General features: G+C 41.8%; 1 long non-coding RNA gene across 1 annotated transcript; it reads left to right on the plus strand.

The window, feature by feature from the left end:
• Window positions 1–1,724: 1,724 nt before the first annotated feature.
• Window positions 1,725–7,881, plus strand: LOC132688618 (uncharacterized). The gene is made up of 5 exons (XR_009614625.3): window positions 1,725–1,851; window positions 2,298–2,433; window positions 4,885–4,993; window positions 6,194–6,272; window positions 7,796–7,881. It is a non-coding gene; the product is annotated as an uncharacterized LOC132688618 (long non-coding RNA).
• Window positions 7,882–19,853: the final 11,972 nt, after the last annotated feature.

The raw sequence follows: 19,853 nt of genomic DNA on the forward strand, positions 1-19,853 counted from the left end.
GTAATGCTCTTCCCCTAGAAGATCATATGTCTTTCTCCCTCACCTAATCCCAGGCCCCTGCTCAAATGTTCCTTTATCAGAAATATCTTCCCTAGTCAGACCCCCCCCCCACCACCATCAGCCTCTATTCTATTATCCAGTGTCATGCTTCACCATAGCTCTTATTGCCACTATAGGTTTATTTGGTTCTATATGTCATTACTTCCTGTCCCTCCCCGCCAATGCCACCAGAATGTCAGCTCTGTGAGAGTAGAGACAGCATAGAGTTTATTGTTCCTACATATAAAGTCTCAACAAATGACTGGTACACAATTAGCACTCAAACATACTGTTGAATATATAAATGAATGGGACTAAGGAAGAAAAAGATGGAGGAAGGTAGACAGGGTGGGAAGAGAAGTGAGAGGGAGGGACAGTTATTGATGACCAGAGGATCAGCTTATTGAAAAGGATTTCACCCGATAAAATATACTGGTTATTGTGTCTTAAAATGAAGAAAAAATGGGACACCTGGTGGCTCAGTTGGTTAAGCATCCGAGCCTTGATTTCAACTCAGGTCATGATCTCCAGGTTCTCTACACTGACACAGTGGAGCTCATTTGGGATTCTCTTTCTCTCTCTCAAAATAAATAAATAAACTTTTAAAAAATAATAAGAAAAATACAATGAGGAAAAAAATAATCACAAGAAATCTAAGGAAAGCAGTCAGGGTGGCTAATGAAACAGAGAAGAGAAAGGAGGGAATGATAACTAATATATATTTTGCCTTATCTCTTTCTCGTCTTTATGATTTTGAGGTGGAAGGTAAAGATATGCTAGGAGTCCAGTACTTATCACAATATTATGAAATAACATTCCAGAAAGCAGCTCAGGTTTTCCTATCCTACAGATAATATAAGAAGGTGGAAGACATGAATGAGGACAGATGGATTTTGCATTTCCTTATAAACAACTTTAACTTTTCTACACTATATTCTATGGCAGATACAATGCTGAGTGATTGCATATACAATCCTAAATTCAGTTTTCACAATGACACTCTGAAAAAGATATTATAATAACTATTTACTGTTGAAGAAACAGAAGCCCAGAGAAGTAAGTGATTTATCTCAAGGTCACACTGCTGTTTAAGTGGCAGAATGTTTGGGCCAGGCCCACAGATTTTCCTGCAACCTCCTGCTGCCTCAAATGGATATAGCAGATGTTACTTCTTAGACAACATGTCCACGAGCCTTAGACACTCACAAACAAATTTGTATTTGTTGCCAACCCCCTTGGAAGCTTACAAGAGACAAAATATATGGACCACTTCTTCTACGTTATAGCATCCTCTAGAGAGGTTACGAGCAACCAAACAAACCAAAAAGTCTATTGGACACTTTGAGGGTCTTCTCAGCTTTTAGGCCAGATCAGAACTCCTCTAATTGGCCACTTCCTCTCCGTTCTCCTGAGAGCTCCAAATTGGATTAATATCTTATCTGATCTGTAAGTGCTTTTTCGTCGTTGTGAGCAAACTTATCCAGGTTTCCCCAGCTTGAAGGCTGCCAATCTCTTGGTGAAGTCAAAGCAGTAACTTTCTTATTCTGTTACTAGCTCCACTGGGTTAACTCAGATTAGGAAAAATTATCACCTTGTTTTTAAAGAACTCTGATTTCATAGGGGCCATTGTTATGCTAGTTTCAGGAGTTCTGTCCTCTGAGGTCATGAAATACAGTAGCTACAAGAGGTGGAAACGATGGATTAGAAGAGAAAAATGAGATCTCCCTCCTCTTCCTCCTCATTAATATCTCCAAAGATCTTGGAGCCCTTGCCAAAAATGTGACTGAGCCTTCACATGGGTTTTCAAATCAGGTTCAATGTTTGCTTAAGTTATATGGCAATCTTATCAGTTTGATTGCATATACCCATTGGAGTTCAGCTTGATTTTAGGTTTCTAAAGTTGACTTGGTAATTTCTAATAGATGTCAAATATTACAAAGGTTCAGATGTGAAGCCAAACATATTTGGGCTGCAAGTTTTTGGAAAGCTGGAACTGACTCTCTTGAGAGCTTTCCAGTAGGGATGGGCTAGTGTTTCTTTGCCAAGTTTAGAACCAAATCCAAATCTAAGAGGTTGAGAGCTCAGCCTTGGCTGGAATCTTCTGGAAGTTGAGGGGGAGTTGTTTTATTTTCCTCTAATTTAGCAAGCTTTCAGAATTATGTCCCAAGGGAACTGTGTATAGATATTCAGTGGCTCTGAGAAAAACTCCCTTAAGTGACTGTGATTTTTAATGTTTTTATGTTTTTGATCCTACACAGGCAAATGCATCTGCATTTCTTATTTTTCACTGTCTTCATGTGATTGACTGGGTTCTATCATTGAAGAAAACTCACCTCTGTACAAGCCTTAGGAGACAATTTCTTCTCCCCGCCCCCTGCCCCACTAAAGTTAAAGGTAAATCACTCCTCCAGGACAAATGGTTTGTGCCCAAAATTAATACATCCAAGAAAGCAAAAGTTGTTCCTTGGCTCCAGGGGAATTATACAAATATCATTTTGTCTGGGCCCCACTCTCTTCCTGTTTATGGAGAAGCTGTCATAGTGAGAGCTGAACCGATTAATGGAATGAATGAATGGTAGAAAGCAAGGAGTGGCCCCTATGGACTGGACAGGACCTGTATAGAAAACGGAGAGGGCTGGGAATCAGGGGACCCAGATTAAAGTCCCAGTTCAGCCACTCAATCATCCTGATCTCCCATTCACAGGTTATTTAATTGCTGATCTTGCTTGTAAAGGGGGAAAAACAATATCTGCTGTATTTACCTTGAAGGAAGATGATATATGTGAAAGTATTACATAATGTAAACATGCAAATAGACAAAATTCTGGGAACTGTAAAAAAGTGCTTACCCTGAATTTTGTAATCTGCATCCATTTTAGAGAATATGAAATACGATCTGCTTAGACAACCCAATGTCATTATAGTCCTTTAACATGATGCAGTTTTCAAGGAACAGAATTACTGACAACTATGGAAAGCTTTAAAAAAATCTCCTTCCCAAATGGAACTCTCTGAGTTTCCTTCCCCCACCGAAAAGATCTCCTTTAAAAGAAAGAGTCTGGAAAAGACCACTGATGAGGACTGCCCCAAACTGGCAATGAGCAAGGCCTCACTCTTCTTACTCAGGACCAATTAATATTCATGTAGACCCAACCTTGAAGGGATTTAGCCCCAGCATTTCATAAAACTGAAGCAATCCATCATCTAAAAGGGCAAAGAGGCAAAATTTCTGAGCACTTTTCCTCAAACTCCATCAGAGAATATAAGCTCACGTTACTTCCCCTCCCCAAGCCTTTCCTTCTTTATGAAGTGAGACTATTGTGGGCAACCGTGGTCTTGTAATGCATTTTTGGCGGGCCAAGGCAATACCATGGCTTCAGAAATTCTCTTTAGTAGAAGTTGGCCAGTGTTCTATTGTTTGCATCTGGGACATGGCCAGTAGAGTTCGGACATCTGCCCACTGTGTTAGCTCCTTGGGCGCCAGTGGGCTGAAGCTCATTATTCCACTGGGAATTATGCCTCTATTCTTGAAAAAGGGAGTGACTCACCAACAGCCCTCTATCACATCTGACATTTGGAGGATGAAAATCTCTTTTGAGTTCCAAGTTTAGTTGTGAGTGAGTTTCTTATTCTGACCAAGCTGATCCATAAAGGTACTGCCTGACCAAGCTTGTGTTTGGTCATCACACTGGAGTTGCTATTTAGTAGGAAATTTGGGAATTCATTTCTAGACATGCTTACGATTGTGCCAGTCCAAATGGTCAGCCCCCTCTGGCTGTAAAGACAGAAGATAAAAAGAGAAAACAGTTGCTACAAGAGGCAGTGGGGTAATGCTGGTGTGGTATAAGAAGGTGACAGATTTCTCAGTCCTTGCAGTAATTCTGCTCTTTCCCTGTCGCTTTCTTTTTAATCTTATTGTAACCGATTTCTAGTCCTTTGAGAATCTCAGTAAACATACATACTCTAGTTCCCTATTTCTGTCATTAGCTAATTATGGCGCATTGGAAAAGTAAACCTAAGGTTCAGTATCTATGCCTCAAAAATGAGGACTATATCAGTGTTTGCCTTACAGAACGGCAAAGCTTTAAATACTTAGCACAAGAACATGGTGCCTAATAAGTGCTCAGTAAATGTTAGAGCTAAAAATGATGATGGTGCTTACAAACAGCTTTTAGCACAGTATTTAGCATGCAACAATGACTGGCTACATCATAAGAAGTATTAAAATTACTACATTATTATTTGTTCTAAGTGAAGGGTGAGAAGAATCCAGCTGGCTTCTTTCCTCGGGTCTATTTACAGATTTTTTCCCGTGGGGTCAACACATGGCTTTTGCCAGACCAGAAACTGAGGCTTGGTCTTGAAATACCATCATCTCTGCTATTCTAAGACCTTGCTCCCTAGTACCTGTCTACCAACATTTTAGTTCTTTAAGGGGTTCCAACCTGGCCTTCATGGCTAACAATAGCCAATAACTTCCCGGAAAACAAAGAGCAGGATATTGAGGTCTTTTGGCCTTTGCAACAAAGAACAGCTGGATCCAATTCAGAGCCTTAACTGAAGAAAGAAAGAATAACGGACAGCCTTCCACTGGTCATGTGTCAGCCACTACAGGCTGTGTCTCTACCACCTGCAGGAACAGATTCAGATGGAGCATTTTTATTAAGGAAAATCTTCCTGCAGATCACAAGCAATGACCCAGTGAGAAACCAAACTTGCAGGGAACTGGTTGGCAATACCATGCTAGGATGTTGCAGCAAGGAGCGGCCTTTCGAGTGGAGAGTTCTAGTTTCAAATGTTGACCGCCCCCCTTGGGCAGCTTTATTTATCCTTTCTGTGCTTTAGGTTCCTCATTTTACATAAAGAGGAGGGATATAATAATTACGTAACACTTCAGAAGGCTGCTGAGATTTAAATGAGATCTTGTTTGTTACAGCACAGGCCACAGCCTGCGGTAAGTAGTAAGTGTCCAATACTTGTCAACATGGGTTAGTTCCCCTCCTCTTTCTCAAAGCTTTCCTGAATGTATCGGGGGAGTACAATGGTGGCAAATATACAGTGGATGCTAAGTAAATGGCACTTTCCTAAGAAACAGTGAGGAGCCCTGAGGCCCACGGCCCTGGGAGTGTTAGTCCAGTGCAGAGTGCCAGTGGGTGGCTGGAAACCAGCAAGACAGCGTCAGCTCTGAGCTTCTCGGGGCCCATTGTTCCCCCACTCCAGGTTGCAAATTACTGCCATGGCCTGCTTATTATTACTTCGACTCCTCCTTCTTCTTCCACATTTCACTGGCTCGCTTGCCTGCCCTTGAGCGTCTCAGGGAAGCCCTTCCCACACCCTCCAGGGAGTCTGCAACACAGCCCAGATGCTCTCAGAGATTAGAAATACTTTTAAGTCTAGTCTAAAAAAATAGTCCTATCCTTTGTCTCAGGCCATTATTTCTACTCTTACCAATTTTGGAAGATGCAATTTCCCATTCTTCATTTATAATATTTTGCTCAGGGTATTTATAGATTGTCAGCCTATATATCAAGTCCCCTGCTTGATTACACCATATAAATTCAGTCCTATTTATAAGCCGAAGCACTACTACTAGAATAGGAATTAAATACATTTCTGGTTTTGGAGGCAAACAAAACTCATTTTGATCTAACTCAGTGTCTCTCTGGATGAAACATTAGCCTTAACCTATGAATTAGAATTTTTGTGCCGCAAAAATCACCTCATTTTGGAGGCAAGAAAGGTAAAGCACTTTCCTCAAGTGATACTGTCCTGCTAATGGCAGAATCAAGACTTGCACCCATGTAGCCTGATTCTCCGGTCAGGTGTCTCTTCACTGTCCTAGGATATCTGATCTGGTCATTCAAAATTTAAACTCCTCTGCATCCTATGTAAGTCCTTTGGTATATGGGTGCCATATACATGTCCAGGGGACTTTTTCCCACTCTCAGGAACGACCTGCCTCACCTGTCTACCTGGAAAATAAACTCATCCTCCAATGTCCACCTCAATTTTTTTTCCCGCAACTGTCCTGAACATCCTCAGAAAAAATCAGTTTCTCCTTCACCTGTATGCTAATAGAGTTTTGCATATGTCTCATTTGTAGAGCACATTGCATTGAATTATAGTTCTTTGTTTATCTTTGCCTCTCCACCAGGCTGTGAATTTTTCAAGCTTAGGAATTATATTTTATTCATCCTCGTATCCAGAGTTCTCCAAAGAGTTTCCAACACATGGTAAGCCTTGATACCTGCCCCATCTTTTTGTTTCTGCTTTTATTCTTTTTGTTTGCAGATGATAATTTTCATGTTAGTGGCTTTAGGGAATAATAATGACTTACATAGAGTATAACTATTTGCTTTTGACCAACATCTAAATATGTCTGAACTACTGTGGATATCTTGGACTTCTAGGAACTACAGGTACTACTACTACTAATATAATTGGAAAACTTTGCCTGGAGGATTGGGTAACTTTGTGCAAAGAAACTGAGAGAAAGTTCACAAAATCAAAGCACTAAATAGAATAGCCAAAGGCTTCTCCTTTATGTTTTAAGGTAGCATAATTTGCTAATCTTTAAAGAGTCTAGAATGATCTAGAGGCACCTGGGTGTCTGACTTCAGCTCACGTCAGGTGGGTTCAAGCCCCGCATTGGGCTCTCTGCTGTCAGCACAGAGCCTGCTTCAGATCCTCTCCCTAGCCCCCTCTCACCCCTCCCTGACTCGTACACATGTGCTCCCACACTCTCTCTCAAAAATAAATATTTAAAAAAATATAAAAAATAAAAAGCCCAGAATGTTCTACCTTTGACAAAAAGCAAAACAAACAAGCAAAAAAAAAAAAAAAAAAAAAAGAAAGAAAGAAAATTTAAGATGACATATATGCCAAAGTTTTAATGTCAAAGAGATTAAAATTAAACCGTAGCAAAATAAAAACTTGCTGTTTTGGAAAGTAGATAATAACTCCAGTATACAAACCTCTAGTGACTTAAAATTGAGTCTTTTATCCCAAAATGGCAATGAAGTCTCCAACTGTAAGTAAAATGCAATTCTTTAAAAAGTAATCTGAACTCTGAAGTATATTGGGAGATATCATGGATTTCTCAACTGTGTAAATTATTCTTTAATATGTTCTACTCCAGTTTGCAGCAGAAATACAACACTTAGCAAGTGGCCTAGAAGCTGTGAAACACTAATGCTGAATGACCGAGACTGCCCCCTAAATATTACCTCTATAGGCAAATTCTTACTTACGAGACCCTGCGGGGAGTCAGTCCACCCACCGCCACTCCCCATAACCCTCTCCTGTTCCCTGGGACTAAAAGAGCGATGACTTCGAGCGTATTCAGTTTCCAGTGTGGCTTGCCCTGGGATTATACCAGATTGATATTCAGAGCCATATTTGGTTATTCTTGGCACCAGACAACCACAGTTTCTACCAATCAGGTTATGGCTTGCTATAATGGGAAGTCATAACATATTTAATAAAGCGGAAAACCAAAAAAAAAGGAGGAAAGTTCTAATGCATGGACGACATATAACTTAACAGTAATAAAGGAAGTAAGACAGGCTTCAGGCATGTATTTTGTCTTAAGAGCAGAGCACAAACACCATTCAACACAAACTAGAAAGACAGAGCAGAACAGAATCCTGATATGTTGAAAGCAGCCAGAGTCAGAAGCTATGAAGGTAAAAGTTATTTGACACAAATGCCACTGTTTAGATTTCTTAAAGTTCTGTGTGAACTTATCTTACCTTAGAGACTGAGGAGAAGGAAGAGAAGTATCAGCTCATGTATAGAATGTCCCACAGATCACAGTAATGACTCTCTCAGCTGGAAACAGAAATAAAAGTCATAGCGATGGTGTTAGTGTTAGATGATGCATGTGTGTTTGTCCAAACTCCGTGAAGAATTTCAAATGGCTTGATCCTAATCACCAATTCCTGGCCAGAAACACACTTTCCTTCAAACACATCTAGTCTATTTTTTTTTTTTTTTTCTTTTTTCCTCAACACCTCCCCTAACCTTACCAAAAAGAAATATTTTATTTTGATTTTGTTCTCTCCTCTTCTCGCTATTTGGCATAATTATAAGTCACATAAATAATGACCTGTATTGGCTACTGGGCCCAGTGGAGTTAAGAGGACAAAACAAAGGGAATGTGTTAACATGACTCTTGGAAAGAGCACAACTGAAATGCATGGTTTAGCATCTGACTGGAAACTGAATCTTAGCTCTTCACTTGACTTCTTTATGTCTCACTGTAAGATGAGAATTATAAAAATCAGTATTTCAGTTTATGGTAGCTAGCTCACTGCCTGACAGACAGTTGGCACAGACACACATAATTTTGTATTCTACCATCACAAACTTGTTTATAAATATATTATTTTTCTATTTCGTATGTACATACTTTAATGTATTTATACATATATTTGCTGTGACATGCAATTGTTATTATATTTATCTCCAATTATGCATTAAGCAATGAGATAGCACGAATTAGGAAATAAGCAGAAAACAAGATTCAAATGAGGTTCTTCCTCTTCTGTAAGTTATAACCGGGGGGTTGGGCAGGGAGTATTCAATTCAACAAAAAAATTCCAAAATAGTTGACAAGACAGGCCAGTTTCCCCTGGACAGTCCTGATTTATGTGTGTTGTCTCAGCATACTTATTAATAGCTCCCTCTTTGGGAAGAGTGTCCTGACTTGATCAATTAAATGCTCACACACTAATGGCCACATGTGGTAAGATAAACCTGAGAGAAGGAAAACGTCCTCAAGGGCACCCGAGCCAGGATAAAGCTTGCTAGGGTTAGGCAAGATCTAGGCTGATGAGGGGAAGTAGCCATGTGAAGAATAAAAAGAAGCGTGGCAGGAACCACCAATTTCAGAAGGATATTCTCTCTCTCCCTCTCTCTCTGCCCCTCCCCTGCTCGCTCGCTGTCTCTCTCTCTCTCTCTCAAAATAAATAAACTTAAAAGAAGAAGGAGGATAGAGCAGTGAGTGCAAAGATAAAAGCACAAGGGTCTATGAAGAATAGGAGAAAAATTGAAAAACAGAGGGATTATGCAGTTCCAAGGAGAAAATTGTAAAGGATGGCACCAGATAGATCGGTAGTTATCAGCTCTTATGAGTGCAGACGGTTTGGACCAGTCTATTCTAAAAGCAACACAAAGGAAGAAGGTGTTCTGTTTACTTGAATGGGAGGCTCTGCCATGAATGTGGGAAACTGCAGGCATAGAAAATAAAGAGCCTGTTTCATTTGGAAGCCCTTGGGGGACTGTTTATTTTACAACAAAGTAGTATCACTTTGTTTGTGGCCTCCTTCTTCCAGACGGTAGACGGGATCTGGCTAAGAACCCCAAAGCATGCAGCATCCATTTCACCGCTGAGTTTACATTTCAGCAGAACAATTCCAGAATGAATCATTGCACGCACAGGTTGTTGGTTATGCCCGGTTTGAAGGCCATTTTCAAAGCTCTTTTCTACTTTGTGTTCAAGGCTAAGTTTGCAGAGATTTATGTGGAGATTTCTTATTCTTCTTGAAAAATATAAAATCTTTCACCAGAGTATTTTTCTCACTCAGTGAGGCAGTGCTGGGCCTCCTTGTTGTTATTCTCCGTAAGACCTTTTCAACTTCCACTCAAATCTCTAGCATTTTTACTTAAGAAAGGAAGGGAGTAGTTGAGAAAAGAAAAATAAGCCCCCGACATGATCTAAAATGGGATGGGAAGTGAATGCATCCCTTTCAAACCAGCAGAATGTGAGAGAGAAAGCAGTAACTCAAGGGGACAAAACGGTGTGCCATCAAATAGGGAAGTGATTTTAGGAGGATTCAATTTCTCAAAATTCCCTACTGCTAAGACCCAGCCTAATGCGCAGTAGGGTCTGAGGAATGGGTAGGTGCCTTCAGCGATGACAGTAGCTCAACACTGGGAAATAAACCTCATTAAAGAACGATTTTGATCAAACATTATATATTCAAAAGGATGTGGCACCCAGTTTACAAAGAGAGGATTTCATGACAAAAGGAATCTGGGGAATGAGCAGGTGGTGAACTCAAACCAGGCTCTTCCACTTACATCCCTTGTGGCCTTGGACAAGTATCTTAAGCTCTCTGAGCCTCAGGTCCTTCATATGTACAAGGGGGAAATAATAGTACCTACTTTGGAGGATTGTTATTAGGATGAAATATGTATAAAGTACATAGAGTAATCCCTGACACAGAATAATTGCTTTTTTTTCCCCATTTTTTTTTTCATGTTTATTTATGTTTGAGAGAAAGAGAGAGGGAGAGGAGGGAGGGGGAGAGGGAGACAGAATCGGAAGCAGGCCCCAGGGTCCAAGCCATCAGCACAGAGCCTGATGCAGGGCTCAAACGCACAAACCACGAGACCATGACCTGAGCCGAAGTTGGACGCTTAACCGACTGAGCCACCCAGGTGTCCCAGAATAAGTGCTTTATAATGACAACAGTAATAGCAAAAACCTACCAATAATTACTACTCTAAAATTTCTGTAAATCTAAAGTTTACGTTTCTATGAAATTATTTCGACTCCGGCTATGTTTCTTCCACCTCCTTCAAATCTTCCTAAAACCAAGAAGAATGTGTAATGCTTAGAGCAAAAACTACCAATTCAAAATTTGTAAACAAAAGAACTCGTGCTATGCTTTCTAAATTTCTGGTAATACACCTACACATACACCAAGTCCCTTAGTGATAAGAATATTTGCCCAGGTGAAGATGGTAAGGCCAGACATTATGGGGAGCTAGGCAGGGTCAGAGTTTATCTTTATAACTCTTTGTCTCAGTTTATAGAAAAGGAAAGGTCCCAGCTTCCAGACAGCCATGAAAACAAAATAAACAGGCATGTAAATGAGATGTGTTTTGGATGTGGGTTTGTATATATTGGCAGGAAGAGCAGTGAAACTTTGACTCTACTTTCTTATTCTTTCTTCTGTCCCCCTCAGTGCCAAAGGAGTTATTTTTAAAAGCATGGGTTCGTGTTTTTGATCATAATGTTATGGCAAAAGGGGAGATGACCTTTACATTTAGTTAGTGGCTGTTATGCAATCAGCAGGCCCTACATGGCAGCACTTGACATCTGGTCACCAATAATTTGGGTATTCTACAGCTCTTTCATTTGCCCTCACAATTAAACAGACCTCAGTAAGCCCGAACGTGGTAAGATAGTAATTTATTCCTCCGTTCATTAAAAGAATATATATTCCCTACCAAGTTCTACCAAAGCATCTTCCAAAGCCCAGTCTGGTATGGAATAATATGCAGAGATAAGCAAGTGTGCTAAATCTCTACCAACACGTGCAGAGGCATTAATCCAACTCTGTGCACCAGGACTGAGACAGAACTTAACAGCTAAGAGCACTTCTATGTAAAACCCAAAGGATAAAGAGACGACCTACAGAAGCAGCCACGTGAGATACAATTCCATAGGAGACCTGGGTTTGTAATTCAGCAGGTTCACATCAACGAGAAGAGACTGAATGTCATGATTTATATAGCGTCCTAATTCTTCAGCATGTCAATTCTTAGTTTTGAGCACTCTGTAGGGGTTAAGTTCTGGGACAATTTTCCTAGAGAGAAGAATGATAATTTCTGTCAAATAACAACAAATGCTGACTTTGTACATTTTATGCACTATTTTTTTTTTTTTTTCCTGGAGAAAGGGGAAAGTAAAAACTAAATTACTTCTGTGGCCTAATATTTTTTTCAGCCCTTACCTGAGAGACCAATGAAAGCATTGTCTATATTATTCCAAAATGTTGACAGAAAACTGATTCAGTAAATGTTCAAATAGTTTTCTTTATACAGAATTGAACAACTTGGAAAAATCTCACTATGCCACCAACTAAATTGTCTATTTTCTTTGGATATTTGGCGATGGATGGTCTAAGGCTACACATTAAAACATATTCACATAAAACATGTACTCAGGGAAAAAGAATACAAACTCATCTGATCCTCATTGCTGACCTTTTGTTATAAAACAGACTTAATTTTTCAAATCCCAATTCTCTGCTCCCGTGATGGCATTCTGCAGGGAGAATTGTTTGTAACAAAACTGGCATCAAATGAGATCTGATCCATCCAAAGAACCCAAATAATATCTCTTAAGGAGAGGGTGGGGGGATGGGAGCTCATCCTATTCCTACAGAAAAAGAGTAAAATTGAAATGGTGAAAATGAATAATGTTTAAAATGTGTATTCCTTTATTTGCATCAATGTAAAGAGTCACAGATTTGAGACTTGCGTTACAATAGTTACTACTAGCTTCTGATATAAACAACCCTCTGCACATCAGTGGCTTAGCCCAACAAAGATTTCTCTCTCACGCATGCAGTGTCCACTGCTGATGGCCCTGGGCACCCCTCCCCCAATTGGCTGATGGGTCTGGATTCCTTCTGTCCTATGGTCCTGCCCCCTTTGGAGCCCTTTGCTTCTAGCTGCACTGATGATGGAGACAGAGACAAGGAGATAGAGACAGAGACAGAGACAGAGACAGGGGGGATGGGAGATGATGCTGAACAGTCTTGAAAACAGTAACAGACATCTGAATGACACCTGAGGGTCTAGGGGTTCTGACCTCTCAGCCTCACTGGCTTTAGTATTTTATCTACCAACAGCCTGTTCCACAATCCCTGGATCTTCATAAATCCCAAACACTCCTCTTTGAGGGCAAGGAAGGAGACCAGCGGACAGGCCAACACACAACTGCCAAATAGCTCACAGCATCTGTAGGAAACGCAGCGATCACACTTCTGACAAATGACGCGGCCACCTCTCTGTACATGTCTTCTCCCCACTCTTCAAGCCCCTGAGATAAATGAGTATGCATGGCTTTTCAAGGGCCCTTCCACTATAGGGGTGCCTGGGTGGCTCAACTGGTTAATTGTCCCACTCTCGACTCTTGACTACTCTCAGGTCAGCATCCCAGGGAGGTGGGATGGAGCCTGGGATCGGGTTTCTCGCTGAACGTGGAGCCTGCTTGGAATTCTCTCCCTCCCTCCCTCTCTGCCCCTCCCCTGCTCGCTCTCTCTCTCTCTCTCTCTAATTTAAAAAAAGAAAAAGGAATTAAGGGGAAAATATAGCCGTTCTACTATATTAAGAGCCGGGGTCTGTTGAAAGCAAGACAACAGGCCCCAAACTGCGTGGTTCTGCGAAGCCCCCACCGAGGCCTGATCGGCGTCCGCTCGCCCGGAACTGGAACCCCACTCCGGTGGATCGGGAGCCGCGGGGATCAGCTCCCGGGGGGCCGCCTGCCCCCACGGAGCCCTGCCGGCCCCCAAGGTCCCCCCCCCCCGCCCCCCGCGATGGCCAACCCGCCGTTTCCCGGAGGAGGACTCCCCCGCTTCCTCTAAGACCCTTTCACTTCCTCCAGTTCCTCGCAGGCCCTTTCCGTCCGCCAGTTCGCACGCTGCCCGGCCCGCGGCGAGTTCTGAGCGAATCAACACTTGAGTCGGTTACGAGGCCTCCGTTTACCTCGTATCGGCTCTGGGGTCAGAAGAGGGGACTGGAAAAGACACAAACACACGCCCCCTGGAGGAGCGAGCCGCAAGGCCCTCGTACCTGCCCGGCCGCCGAACCTGCCGCTCGCTGGCTGCCTCTCCAGGCGGGGAGGCCGCGTCTCGGGATCCCAGCGTCGCAGTCGTTCCCTTCATGGGCTTTCAGGCTTCACGTGCGCGTTTCGGCTTCCAGGCTGGGTGTGGAAACCGTCGGCCGGCGTCCGGGCTGACTTCAAAACCAGGACGGCCTCAGACTGGAGCCAGACAGCGCCGACGTCAGAGCGAGCCGACGTCAGGTGGGTCCGACGTCAGACTGCGTTCGACGTCAAGCCGGGGTCCACGTCAGACCGGGTCCCACCTCCAACTGGGTCCCACCTCACCCTGGGTCCTACGTCAGACGGGCCCCCAGCTCAGAGCTGGTCCCACTTCAGCCCCGGTCCTACCTCCGACTGGGTCCCACCTCAGACTGATTCCCACCTCAGACCGGGTCCTGCCTCCAACGAGGTCCCACCGCCAACTGGGTCCTACATCACACTGGGTCTCACATCACGCTTGGGTCCCACCTCACACTGGGTCCTGCCTCAGACGGGACCCACCTCGCGCTGGTTCCCACCTCACGCTGGGTCCCGCCTCAGACTGGATCCAGCCTCAGACTGGGTTCCATACCCCCCTGGGTCCCACATCAGACAGGTCCGACTTCGCATGGGGTCCCAAGTAGAAACCATAGGGGTCACACTGTGTCCAACATAGAAACCGGACCGAATTTAAGTGGGACAAGGATCCAGGGTCAGACTGGAGCCAGTGAGAGGCCTCAGGTGAATAAAATTGTGTTTTAAGGCTGCTCAAGTAAGTTTAACCTTAACAAACTTAATCTTGAATTACTGCAAGAACTCTGAAGCTCTTAGATAAGCTTATCCATTTAAGAAGTGCCCCAGAGGAAAGGGGGTCTCAGCCAAGCACTAACTAGAAAGGGTAAAAGGGGTTGGTTTTCTGTCTCTGCAGTTTCTGGCGACAGGATGAAATCTTCTGGAACAGTCCATCGAGTCCAGAGCCTGCAGCCTGGGATCCTGGGAAAGCACAGAAGCTGGCAGAGGGTGAAATTGTTGCCAAAGTCAGCGCTCCCAGATCTCTATGGTGCCTGGTGGAGAGAGAAAGGTAAAATTTCACCTTATCTCTTCTTTCCTAAATTCAGGTTGGCTGGGGAAAAAAAAACATTTATAAGAATTAGATCTTTGAATGTGACTTGTGAATTTGCTTTTTACAGAACCTATTGGTGGTCGATTCTTCTTCTCACAGGGGCAGCTGGGAGAAACACCTTCCTGTTTGTCCCATTTTTGTGTCCCGAGAACTTGGTTTGGCATCTATCAGGTTGGGGGTCCCCAGAATATGGTCAGACATAAATGCGGGTTGTACTTCATTTGCAGCTAGAGTCCTATGAACTATTGCCAACTCTCAAGACAATTGTCTTCCTTTCTTTTGGTTATCTTTGGATCTTGGGAGGATAGTATCCTTTGAACCCTCTTTGGGGATGCCTCTTGTGTCCATGGGGTTGTTTAATAGTGCCAGAAATATTTACTGTTTGTCCTGGCAGAAACCTGACAAAATATTCAAAAGAATGGTTTGTTTTGTTTTGTTTTGCTTTGCTTTGTTTTGTTGTTCCTCTATGGTCAGAAGTTGGCCAAACTGGAAGCTGATATTCAGAGCCCAATAGGGATTTTCTTTAGTCCTCCTTCTCTAAGATAGAATGAAACTATGTACCAGGGCAGGGGGGCGGTGAGTATGGAGGTGAGGGAGTGTGACAAAATAAAATTCTGGAGCCTTGATGGAAGGATTTACCAAAATAGTGCGGAGATACCCAGGTCTAAATTTAGAACATAGGCATGTTTTCATTTCCATCTTCTGCCTGCTACAAAGAAGCAAACTGAGGATAATGTAGCTAGATGGGTGGGTCTTACTTTTACAATAGGTTGGATCTTACCTCTGTCATTTTGTTGCATGCCTCCTATCTTAGCCCCCCCTTTTTAAAAAAAATTGTTATTAGTTTCTCTAACCTCTGAGCCCATTATCCACCTACCAGTTCACCACAAGCAAGCATACACACATTGTCAATTCCACTCTTCCAGGTAGGAGACCCCAAGGTGCAACTAGAAATGTAAGAGGTTTATTGAATGAAAGACAAAGGAGAGAAATGAAGCCGGGAAAAGTATCGTCCTACAGATCTGACACCTAGAAATAGAGCCTCAGGCTACAATGCAGGTCTGAAACTTCTCCGCCAGCCCATGGAGCATCACAGGGCCAAGAGAATTGGGCAGAAATGACCCAAATATAGCCCCCTGCTGTGCTCAGTCATTGGCTGAGCTTCCCGTGAATGCTAGGATAGATCCCAAAGGCACATACATAGGCATGTGACACTTCCCCAATTTTGTTGGACAAAATTTATTTACTCTACATTTGAGAAGTACTCAATTTGGCTTTTGTATCAGCGTGTGTGTGTGTGTGTGTGTGTGTGTGTGTGTCAATATATATATATAGAAAGAGACACACACACACTCATGCACACACATACATATATACATAAAATTCATTCAATAAGAATTCACTGAATTCCTATTCTCATCTTTATGTGTTTTTAAAAACACTAAAAAAAAGTTAATGTTTATTTTTATTTTATTTTTGAGAGAGAGCGAGAGCATGCACGCACAAGTGGAGGTAGGGCAGAGAGAGAGAGAGGGACACATAGAATCTGAAGCAGGCTCTAGGCGCTGAGCTGTCACCACAGAGCCCGACACGGAGCTCGAAACATGAACTGTGAGATCATGACCTCAGCGGAAGTCGGATGCTTAACCAACTGAGCCACCCATTGCCCCATCTATGTGTTTTTTCCACCGGTTTCATTTACTTCTAATATCTCTAGAGTAAATCTAAGTAATTTTATCCAAAGTGTTCACAAATAGTTCATATTTTCTTTATTTTCACATCTGAGAAAATCTTTGTGTTGCTTTTGCTCATGAATGACAACATGGCATATTATTGGAATCTTTGAATCTTGCCTTTTATCACTCTAAACTCCGTAGGAATTCCATAATTATCTCTTAAGTGAAATATTACTAAGGAGAAAGAGCTTACTTTGGTTCCTTTGTACGTAACCTAAGTTTTCTGCTTGAATATGTAGAGAATTTTTTTTTTAAATCCTTGAAATGCAAACATTTCATCAGTGTATATTTATGTGTAAACCCTGCTCTTTTTAATGTGTTTTTTGTATTAATCTTATTTGGAAATGTAAGAGTCATTATGTATAGATTTGGATCTCCTTTTTAAATCAGGAAATAGTTCTTTTACATCTCCAATAATCCAATAATCACTTCTATACTCATTTTGCCCATATGCAAAAGTGCTGGTGTTATTACATTTTTATCTGAAAATATACTGGACATAATATTTGTATGCTTCTCAATGTCAGTTTGAAAGTCCTAAGAGCTATTTTGCTAGCCATACTACTAAGGCCCACTTTTACAACATCATCTTGAAATTTGTCACCCCATTCCTTTACTTCTATTTCTTACCCAGTCTCAAGTACTCCTCTGGGAAGCAGAAAGAGGTCTCTTAATCGTACGTATTTTATTAAGTGTCTAATAGACTATAGGAGAAAGCCAGTTCTCTGTTTTCCCAACATTTCAGCCAAGTACCAGAATTTGGGGCCAAATTACAGCAAATCCTTTTCTAATAGAAAAAAAATAAAGGAAGAAAGAAAGAAAGAAAGAAAGAAACCTCAGGAGTTCTATAATGTCCCAAACAAAGCAAACAAACCTTGGGTGTTTAGAGTCTTATCCAAAAGTCTTTGTCACTATATACCAAGCGCAATTTATTGCAGACAAGATGAAGGGGTAAGTCAATGTGGCTGTCATTTGAACTTTGCAATTCTAGGGAGCTCCCGTTTCCTACCTGAGATTTAGACCACTAAACTATCTCCCCTAGTGGATTTATTTGCTTCTTTTATTTCACGGGTTAAAAAATGAGTCACTATAAACCCAACACTGCAAGAATCATTGTTTTTAAAAGAGCATTAAAACTGCATTGATTGATTTGGTGAGATGTTGGAAACTGTTTTGTTCTCTGAAAATTTTGAAGGACTTCATTCAATTCTGGACAATCAATGGAGGACATTACAAACGCAATATCATCCTCCACTTGTCACCCTGAGAATCCTCACCCCTGCTCCTCATTCCTTCCTTAATGGCCCCCTTCGTATGCCCCTAAAAGACACCTTAAAAGACTGAACAACCAAGGCTCTACTTACAGCATATCTAATCAGAACAGAACACAATAAAACCAGTACTTGGTGCATGGAGGATAGCACTAATTCATTTATCTACGTATTCATCAATTATTCATTGAGTGCCTAGTATATTTATTCACTGCTCCACATGCTCACGATACAAAGATGAACAAGACCTAGACCCTTGAGGACAATCTAAATACTCTATGATCATAATTCTGATAAAGAGGGGGAAGAAGGAAGCAGGAGAAGAAAGGAGGTAGTGTTATTCCCATTTTACAGTGTTATCCCCATTGACAAAACCGAGGCATAGGGAGGTAAAGGAGCATACCCAAGCACACAACGTTTACAATTAGCAGGGCCAAAATTCTAATGCTTGAGTTAGGCTTCAGAGCACACAATCATAACCTCCATGCTCTACTGTCTCGATAGGAGATTGAACAAACACATCAGAGAAGGAACTCAGCGTAACCACATTTACCCCTTGGTTCAGCAGGAGTCACCATCACAGCTATGATCCTGATGCTCTGTCCTATAGACTTGAGAGTTTCCTTTTTTAAGTTTCTCTTTTACTTTTGAGAATCTCTGGAGAAGGGGAGGGTTGACAAGTACTCGTAAACAACTGTTCTTGTCCCTCAGATTCTGTCATTTCCATCTGTTAACCTCATAGCCGAATGGTGGAGAATGCAGAGCCAGGCACCCTCCGTGTGTACTTGAGTGAAGAAAATGACCTTATGGTATTAGCTTTAGGAAGTTCATTCCTTCAACACACATGAAACAAAATTCTAGGAAAGGAAAGGCATGCTATGAGTGTGAATAAAGTGCCACTCTGGCTCCCGAGGAAAACATAGCTTGGGTAGAAATAGGCATCTTAATACCACTCATGTAGTACAAGCTCAGTGCATTAAGTATGTGACCAGATATTCTAGACATATCTGCCGTTGTGGTGTAATTACTAATAATGCCAATATACCCATCTGGATAGTACATTATGTAGTCATCCTAGCATTAAGAGAGCCACAGTCAAAATATCGTGGGAAGTCAATGAGAGAGCAACCAATTTTCCATAGGAGAAGGGTCTAGTGCTCTAAATGAGTTTGTTTTATGGTTGTAAGAAATCACTGTCTCGCATTTAACCTGCTAGCCAAATCATCCTGTGTTCATGCACTGGCAGGCAAAGAAATATCTAAAAAAGAAGATATCAGAAAACTTGCCTAATGCATGAATTGGGCCCTTCTCAATAAATTGAACAATTCCAAAAAGACATTTTTGAATGCCCACTGCATTCTAGGCATTACTCTAATGGTGCATGGATGGGGCAGTCATTGCCTCTCGAACTAAACACTTGCATGCAGGGATCAAAACACACAAAAGTATGACATACTAAACACAAAGATGAAGTGTGTGTAGAGAGAGGGAGAAGGGAGAAGACATATTTGATCCAAGCTGGGCATTCACAGAAGTGGAGGAACCAATTGAACTAATCTTGAAGGATCAAAAAGAATGAAGGCAAATAAATAATACATTAATTTTTAAAAATAATTTAATTAATTAAGTTTAAAAAGTGAAAAGGTCAAAAGTTGGAATTGAACTTAAGGCAGAGTGAACAGTCCCCCAGCCACCATCAGGCACAAATTTTGCTCCCCTCTGGAGGGAAGTGTGTCCACTGCAAACAACAGGATTATATCCACAACAGCTGAGATGGAACTGGATGATAGATCTGGCTAGATGCTAAATGTTTAAGCTTAAACTGAGCGAGGCCCTAGGCGTACCCAGATGACTACCACGTGAAGTCAGCTCTCAAGGAAACCATGTTATAGCGGGAGTCACTCACCGATTACATAGAATTTATTTGTTGACTTAAACTATCTTCCCCTAACTTGGGAGAATGCCTCTCTTTCCTTTCATACTGTGGTCTCACTTTGGTGGGTTTAAGTAGTATGTTAAAATATGACTGATTCCTTGCTTCCTGTGGTCTATCTGACAACCAACAGAAAGTGTGATCCCGTTGC

This window comes from Panthera onca, chromosome E1, assembly GCF_046562875.1.
Source record: "Panthera onca isolate mPanOnc1 chromosome E1, mPanOnc1 haplotype 2, whole genome shotgun sequence".
NCBI classification, from domain to species: domain Eukaryota; kingdom Metazoa; phylum Chordata; class Mammalia; order Carnivora; family Felidae; genus Panthera; species Panthera onca.